The following is a 9,568-nucleotide window of genomic DNA, read 5'->3' as shown; positions in this document are numbered from 1 at the left end:
AGAAATGCAAAAGACTTATGCAGAATTTTTTCTTGTATGAACTGAATATTGTGCCCCCCCGCCCCCCGCCAAATTTATATGTTGAAGTTTTAACCTACAATGTGTTGGCATTTATGGGGCCTTTCAGATGTAATTAGGGTTAAATGAAGTCATGAGGGTGGGGCCCTCATGACAGGATTAGTGCCCTTAGAAGATACATCATAGAGCTTGCTCCCTCTCTCTGAGTGAGCACAAAGTGGAGGTCACGTGAATACACAAAGAGGTGATGGCCATCTACAAGCCAAGATAAGGGCCCTTAGGATGAAGCCTATTTTGCTTGTGTCTTGATCTTGAACTTCTCAGCCTCTAGAATTTGAGAAATAAATTTCTGTCGTTTAAGCCACCCAGTCTATAGTATTCTGTTATGGCAGCCTGAACTACAACATCTCCCAAGAGATATGTCCTTTGTACTGTCTTTTTTATGAAGAATATTTCTTTTTCTTTTATCTTAATTGAGATACAATTGGCACAAGGCATCGTATAAGTTTAAGGTGTATAATGTGTTAATTAGATACATTTACATATTACAAAATGATTACCACCATAACATCACCACCATCTCTATCTTGTCACATAATTATCATTTATTTTTTGTAGTCAGAACATTTAAAGTCTTTTCTTTTAGCAACATTTAAGTAAATTATGCAGTATTATTAGATATAATCACTATGCTGTACATTAGATCTCCAAATTTGTTAATTTGAAGTATTTTTTTTTTTTTTACGCCTACAGCACCTGGTCTTCCTAGGTGGTCTCCCATCCAAGTACTAACCAGGCTTGACCCTGCTTAGCTTGCGAGATCAGATGGGATCGGGTATGTTTAGGGTAGCATGGCCATAGACTGAAGTATTTTTCTTAACACAAATAGCTAATAAAAATATTTTGTCAGATAACGATCAGAAAAAAAAAATACCATTACCACAGAAATGTTAAGATAATATTACCCGAAATGAAGTAAAATCTCAATTTTAATTGACTATTGGCTATTTCGTATTTTGCTTTGTCATTTTAAAACAAATATGTTTTTATCACATAACAAGAAATCTAGAAATAGTGTAGAACTGATATAATGGTTCATTTATGCATCAGAGACCCACACTTCTGTTATTTTTCTTTTCTGCCAACCTTAATGTGTTGGTAAGATTTGGTACAAAGCATTGGTCCAGCCACAGATTGTGATGACAAGAAACAGAACTAGATCAAGAGTCAAAATGTTGGTGCTCTCATTTAGCACTAATGTCAGTTTTGCCAAGCCATCTTATCTCCCTAAACCTCTTTATATTGAATTGTAAAATAGCAATAGTGGTATTATTCACCCTCTATACTTCAAAGAGTTACTATGAGGACCACAAATGCAAATGTTGGCACAAAGCTGACTGGAGTCTTAAGCAGAATTGATTTCTTTTTTCATAGATTATTTATTATCTAAATTATAAAGAAACACATACAGTAGTTTTATAATATTGCAATTTGATAATTATCAAGTGACCAAAGAGAAACCACAAATCTATTGCATGTATAGCTATCACTTATCTATTCTCATCCTCCAGCTGTGTGTACTGAAGCCACATCAAAGTATTTGAGAAGTTCCATGAAATTTTAAACTTCTTGGACTTTACACAAGCTGGTCCTTCTATTGACAATATTCTGTTTCTTCGATTCTATACTTAGTATTTAGTCTTTGCGTCCAGGTTAAGTATTGTCTCTGGAATCCCTCTCCCAGGTTCCTTGAACCAACTGGGTTCTTTCATGGTGCCCCATTTGGTGGATATTGAAGCGTTGTACCTTTGCTTACATGTGTATCTGTGTATCTCACTGAGTCTTGAATACTTTGATAATTAGAGGTTACATTTCATTTACCTTAGAATTCCTAGTACTAGGAGTGTCTGACACTTATTAGATGTTTAAATTATATTTAATGGAAAAAAAAAAAGGAAGAAGGGAGAAGGGAAAAAGTGGGAAAGGAAGAAGGGAGAAAGGGGGAAGGGAAATTTCTCAAAATTTAATATTGTTTTTGATATGCATTCATCATGCTATTACGGATAAGCATGTGGACTCTGGAGCTAAATGACTGAGTTGAATTCTAGCTCAGTACCCTCTTAATTGTAAACCTTGAACATATTATTATCTTTGCTGTGCCTCATATTCCTCATCTATAAAACAAATATAATGTTAGTAGCTACTTGATAGGGTTTTTGGGAGGATTAAATGAATCAGCCCACGCAAACTGTCTATTAGAACTATGTCTATTCATTCAGTAAGTACTAGCCATTGACTTTAACATTGATGCAACTCCCTCTGATACCAAATAATATATGATGACTAATCACAACTTCAGAGATCAATGATTTTTCTGAAAGAATTTTTGAGATATTTCTTGTTAATGCATATTTTGATCAGTCAGTAAGCTAACCTTGTTAAGAGAAAGTTGTAGAGAATATGATTACATATTTTGGGAAAGCCATCTTTTGTTTGTACTGTTAATTGTGCTTATTGTGACATAGAATTCTCCAAGTATATTTTCGCTTTTGCTATGTGTTATAACACTCTTCCTGGAAAAAAAATATCCTGCTGGGACTCATGGGAAAACTAAAATTCCACATCTTTTACTGGGCTTTCCTGGAGATCACAGTAATTTGAAAATTAGTGCAAAACTCTTGGTTGGATATTTAGTTTGACCTAATCCCTCTCATAGGTAATAAGTAAGGTAGGAAATTTAAAATGTAGACATTACAACAGATGATGGATTTTATTATTTAGATTTTTGTCTAATTTTTCTAGGCACAGATAATTGAAAAAATACATATATGTTTTGAACTGGATCACTTAGGCGCATAGATTAATGCTTGAAAACACTTAGCTTGAAAACACTACTCATTACTGCAGCCTTGACTTCATGCCAGGAACCTGTGTCATTTTATTTTAAACAGCTACCAACGGTCATCTTTCAATTGATCTGGCATTGACCTCTGAGTTGCCATAAGTCTTTCATTTCCTAATGAATATCCTAGGCTGTGCACATTTTCACACAGGAACCCTAAGTGGAAGGTAAAACGTGCTCCATGACACTGTGTCATTGTCTGGAGAAGGATGTTAATTCTTTACAAACATTCCCATGGAGAAATCTGACCTCCGTTCATCACAAACAGGAACTTTTTCTTTTTCTTTTTTTTTTTTTTTAACTGGAAGCTAGGGTGAGAGAGGAAATGATGTCGACTTCTGGGAGAAGTGATGTTGGAAGTCCAGTTTGCTGGCTCTCGGAACAATTATGGGAAGCCTCACAGAGCGTGGCCTTTTTACTCAGAATAATGCAAAGCACTTCCACTCCTCTGCGGAAACAGCAGTTCAAAGACAGGACACAGAGTCCCTAAACTTTGGCAGCTTTTAAACAGTGGTTGTTCTCCCCCGCTTCCCACAACTGCTAAACTGAAAGAGGACTCTCCCTGTAGGTAAACTGATGTGATATGGATCCTGTTTATATCTCACCATGCTATTTGCCTTTGGAAATGAAATAGACTGGCTTATCTTGGTCCCTCTCATTTATGCAATAAATATGCACTCATTACTTTCTCTGCATTGAGCTAGGCAGTGGGGACACAAAAATGAGTAAGACACTCTGCCTTCAAGAAACATATAATCTAGACAGACACAAAATTGAAAAGCACATCACTCAGGAAAGCAATTAGGCAATATGTAATCAAATTGCTGTGAGCAATTGTTGTCTATGCCGAAGAAAGTCTCACCTAAGCCCTTGAGAGCTTCACAGAAAATTGGAGGCAATACAGCTTCTATCATCATGGAAGCACACTATGAGATGCTTTGACACAGTTAGAAACAAAGAATTAGATTTAACAAAGTAACATGAAAGCATCTTTAAAACATATACTGCTGAGTAAGTTTAAAAATAGAAAACAGAAAAAAAAATCTATAACAATACCATACATGTAAACTGAAATACATGCACACTGAGTAACAATGCTCATTTACCATACAAATAAACGGATAATGAAAACACATTTAAACAATGTCCTTTGGTGTGGAATTTTATGGCTATGAAGATGGTCAATTAAAAGGGATGAAATAAATAAATAAATAAATAAATAAGACAAGAGCGGTCTTTGTAGGTTATTGATGATTATGTGACATAAACTGAAGAGCAGAAGTAATTTAATCCTCGGCCAAATTCCAAAGTGAATAAGAAGAGAAAAAGGCTAATTATAGTACAAAGCAATAAGTGTGCTTAGAATGGAATGTTATTGCAGAGAGGGTTAATAAAATCGGCTTTAAAGATCCAGGAAAATGTTTTACAGAAGGTGACATCTAGATAGCCTTAGACACACAATCTGATAGCTGTAGCCATTTCCTTTATCATACATTGGCTTGTCCTTGCCCTTGAAGCTGAATTTAACTTTATAGTTTAAGAAACACTCCTCCCTAATAATACTGAAGATATTTCATCTTATTCATTCCAAAGTGAGTGCTACTACTGAAGATTAGGAAATAGAAATTCAAAGATTAGCTGGTTTTCTCATCTCACTTCGATTTACATTGTTGAGATAGAGAGCACACACTGTGCCAAGAGCCCATTCTCTCAAACTGCAGCTGTCTCTGTCTCATGCAGGGACTCTGAGGCATAAATCTATAGTGGTTATCCTGTTCCAATTTTGTGCTCTAGGCTCTTGCATGTTTTTGTTTGTTTGTTTATTTGTTTTTATTGTAAGACACAGCCGTGCATTTCTCTTCCAACAGTTAGGTCTCTGGCTTACTCTACATGTTCTAGCCAGGTGAGACATATTGTTTAATTCCTTTGTCTCTCTGGGATGTGTGTACCTGGTTCTGCTTAGAGTCTTTAGGAACTAGAATCTTGCCATGGGCTAGCCACAGAGCAGGTCTGCTGCCTGAGGCTAATAGTATGTCATGGACAAATCCACCTAGTCCTCCTTGCTAGATCTCCCCCTGGCCTCTTGCCTTTTGATTTTGATCAACGCAAAACTTTTTTTCACCATAGCATCATAGTGACCGCTCTGTCATGCTGGCCTTTTCCTGGTATTGTGATGCTGGGGACACCCTTGAACGTATCTGATACAAGCTGGTGGGAGAGGCATAGTATAAGAGGTTATGCAATGGGTCCCAAAGCCAGGCTTCCTAGGTGCAAATTCAGATGTTCAACTAATTCGCTGCACAGGCATAGACAGGTTATTTAGCTTCAGTGCATGTGCATGGAGAGAGGAATATTATGTCTTAGGACCCAGAGTTTTTCTAAGCATTACAATAATTGGTATGTGCAAAGTACTTATAGCAATATCTAGCATGAAACAAGTGCTCTGGAAATGCTATCTATGCTGTTATTATCTCCAGATTTTGTTCTCCTTGGGATGCTCATCTCATTCTAGCCACTTCTGTTCTGGCTCTGGTAATAAGCAGGGGGAAAAAAAAAATAGATGACTTTTTTTTTTTTAACTAAAAAGAATTGTTTTGGGGATAATGAAGTGCAGTATAGTGGGAACAGCCTAGAATGTGATTTCAGATGACCTGGTAGGTCAAAGTCACAGCTGTCCCTTCCTCACTGTGTGGTGCTGGGGAAGTTTATCTCCCATGGCCCTTTTCCCGGTTTATGAAATGAAAATAATAACAACCTCTACCTCTCAGCATAATGGTGAGGATTCAGCAAGGTAAATCTTGTGAAAGTACTTTTGTAAATAGTGTCATGCTAATATTTGTTACTCTTGTTATTATCGTCAATCATTTGTTTCATGCCATTAGAAACAATATCACAATACTTGTTGTAGGGTCAATGAGTGATAACCTAAGTTAAATATTCAAGAAACAAAGTTGATCTTTGACGATGTTTAAGCCTCACATTTGGAATTTATTGGCCCAGTTCATTGTGACTCCACAAAAAAAAAATCTGGGCAAAGCTAAGTTGATTACTAAAATAATATCTTTTAAATGTGAAAAACAAGCAACACACATTTAATTTTTTCTCTTCTATTTCTCTTTCACAAGTTACTTACTCTTCAACAGTTAATAAAATCAAGAATGCAAAACAACTAAAAATGAAGACTTTCCTAGAATGTACAATGGCTATATCAATGGCTAGGATTACAATAATCCTAGGAAGTAGAAGATATAGTGTTAGAAGACATACCTTGGTAGAGATGGGACCCAAGGGAACAGGAATTTCTATCAATATTAACTGGTTAATTAATACTAAATTGAGGGATAGAAGCCAGGTGGCTGGACTTTTACTATATACAGAGAAGAAAATCTAGAGTTCTTTTTCCAAATAAATCAAGAATAATTTATATTTATTAGCCCCAGCTCTTTGCAAAGCAATAAGCAGAATATAGTAAATAGATATATATGTATTATTTTCAAAGGGAGATGAGGATATAGAGGAGGTCATGTTTCATATTAATATCTACTCAGGTATTGTCTTTCTCTACTGGAATATATCATATTGCATTCAAGCATTACCCCAGGTTCACTAAAATACATTCATTTCCCACATAGATCTATGCCTGGAATCAATCCCTGTGTCCTCCCATGCCCTAAGCCATTTTTCTCAGATGAATTTATGAAACCTAACCAATATGGGGTTACAGAAAGGAAAATCATGGCAGCTCTTTAACATGAAGCATCTGTGAGTGTGAACCATGGACACTAGGACGTTAATCTGATCAATGCCCTTTTAGTATGAGTATTTAGTATTAAGTATTTTGGTAAATTTTAGTTTCCAACTGCTAAATAACACTTTTAAGTTCTATGTCTTCTCGCATCCTTATTTATAGAAACACAGTAAAACAGTGCATGTATATGGATATGTTTGTTAGAGTCAATTGAATATTGAATCTAAAACCCATAAGTGCTTTAGAGATTCAATGAAGAGATCATATTTTACCAATTAACTCAATATTCACCCAATGTACTCCTGCTCAGAGTTTTGTCTAATCATTATATTATTTTTCTTCTTTTCATACATAGTTTTCAAACTGAAGTGTTAAAGTCTGAACAGTGTTTTACCTGAATATTAACATGTAGGGACAATGACAAGTGAGAGTTTCTTACATTCTTAAAAAAAATCTAGCGGACTCAGGAGCCAGGTTCAAAGTCGATCTTTGTCACTTATCAGCTTTGTTACCTTGCTTGAGCTTTGTAAACAATCTGTGCCTCAGATTCCATAATTGTGGACTGAGAATGATAATATTATTTACCTTATAAGATTATTATATAGAATGAATGAGTCAATATGTATAAATCATTTAGAATGATTCTTAACACATAAGTCTAGTAAGTCCTAAATAATAACACGTATAGTGTATATATATATGAGTAAGCATTCATATATGTGTGTATATATATTATATATGTCAATAAAGAGACTATGACATCAGATTATTCAATATGTCTCACTGAACTTCAAGCAGTCATGAACCTATACATTATAAATTCTTAGTTTCTTCTGAAATTTGGTCTTTTAAAAACTGTTTAAATAAACAGTACAGCTGAAAATTTCTGATTTGTTGTTATATTTATTGTTAAAAACTGAAATTTATATTTAATTCCTTATTACTATAATATATAAAGTTTAGATATCATCTTAAGAAAACTCAAATTGAACAAAGTTCTTATCCAAAAATAGAACCTTTAGCTAGTCTTTAAAAATTTTAGTGAGGTAACCGTTGCAGCATAGTTTAGTGTATAGAACATTGGGATGAATTCCTGTATATTTTGTCCTTTTTATGGCCCCTACTAATCCACTGTAAAAACCAACAAGTTCTCCCTCGCTTTCTTAATCTATTCAGTCAAATGCTGTTCCTGCATCTAGAATGTTTTGTATCAGTCTCTTTTCCTCTTGTTGTTCTGACACTTGTTCTAGTATAGATTCTGATCATTTACCATATGAGTTATTTCAACAACCTCTTCCCTCTCTCTAATCCATGCTATTGCATGGTCACAATTTATCTTGCTTACACACCAACCTAATCGCATGACTGTCCCTTTAAAAATTCCAGTTTCTCCCCGTTGTCTCTAAAGTACAAAATCTAAAACCTGCAGCATGGTACACGAGGTCTATAAAAAAATCTCTAATTTACCTTTTCCTTTCTGTCTCAACGCCACTTTACTTTCTTTCATGCCCCTCCCCAACCTGTCACTACATAAAACTAGTCACCATTCTCTGAACACACTATGCACTCTTAATATCTCCATACTTTCTGCTCATGTTGCTTCTTCTGCATCTGATGCCCTCTTTCTTACCTTTAATTTAGGAGAATCTTAGTCGAACTTTAAAACTCAGTTTAAAATTACTGTTTCTCTAAAAACTGCCCCTAAATCCCTTCTGAACTCCCATATCACTTCGCATATGTATTTCTTATAACAATTGGTACTGTAATTGATTGCTTCACCTATTTGTCTTCCCCACACCCTATAAACTGAAAGGGCCAAGCATGCCATAAACATTTTGTAACCCCAGAGTCCATATTAACCTGGATCATAGAAGAAGTTTAATCAGGGCATATGTGTGTATGCCTGTGTGTCTCTGTGTGTTTTAATAAAGTACCAGTTTCAAGAGGCTGCGTGTCTTTGGATAAATCTCTTAGTTTCTCTTAGTTCTTTAAAATGATGAGACTATGTAATAGGCCTTTCCTGACTCTGAAATTCCACGATTTATAAAAATAAGAAAGAAAATAATTGCAAACACAGAGAATAAAAACGTTCTATAAGCTTAATGCCTACAAATGTTCCTATGTGTAAATAAGCCAGTATTAACATGTTTCAAGTAATTACCTGAACAAGTTAATACCAACTAGAGGTTTATTCATTATACTTTTTAAAATTTGAAACCTTTCCATGAATTTAGGAAAGAAGCGAGGAAGGAAAAGGGGGACTATATGGGATAGTGGAGAGACTGAGGGCTTGAATATCAACTAGAGTGCTATTTTAAATGTTCATTTGTAGGATGATTGAAGTTTGAGAAGGGTGAAAATTGCATTTGGAAGGGAAGATCTAAGGACACTAGGCTTCCACATTCTATAGAATGCTTTCCTTAATTACATCAGATATCAGTGAATATGATCCTCAAAAGCTATGACTGGCAAGTATCTTCTTTCCAAAAAGGCTACAGATATTGAAAAAGTACATAAGTTTTTGTTTGACTTGAACTAGAAGATAGAAAATAAATTGTAAGAAGTTATAAATGACTCCAGATAAGACTCAGTGAAGTTTCCATTAGATTTTCCAATTAATTTAGGGTTCATAACAGTAACAAATTTTTTTTGCCAAACCACAATGAAATTTTAGATGTAGAATTTTTAACATCTTATTTTATGATCAGATCCAAAATATTATAAATGATAGGTCAATTTGATACACTATTGTTAACTATTGTTGTTACCCTCAAACCAAAAATAACCTAGTCCGGAGAAACAAAACTGAGTTCAAGGGTGTTTCTTTGCATACTCTTATTGTCAAAGCATTATGATACTTTCACTGAAGAATACTAAAAAACTGGAGACTGGATGAACAT

General features: G+C 34.9%; 1 pseudogene; it reads right to left on the bottom strand.

Moving 5' to 3' along the window:
• Nucleotides 1-762: 762 nt before the first annotated feature.
• LOC120596487 (uncharacterized) lies at nucleotides 763-881 on the bottom strand (annotated as a pseudogene).
• Nucleotides 882-9,568: the final 8,687 nt, after the last annotated feature.

The sequence above is a fragment of the Pteropus medius genome, unplaced genomic scaffold (genome assembly GCF_902729225.1).
Source record: "Pteropus medius unplaced genomic scaffold, Ma_sr-lr_union100, whole genome shotgun sequence".
NCBI classification, from domain to species: Eukaryota; Metazoa; Chordata; class Mammalia; order Chiroptera; family Pteropodidae; genus Pteropus; species Pteropus medius.
Note: the sequence above shows the minus strand (reverse complement) of the source record. Positions and strands in the feature narration are given on the sequence as shown.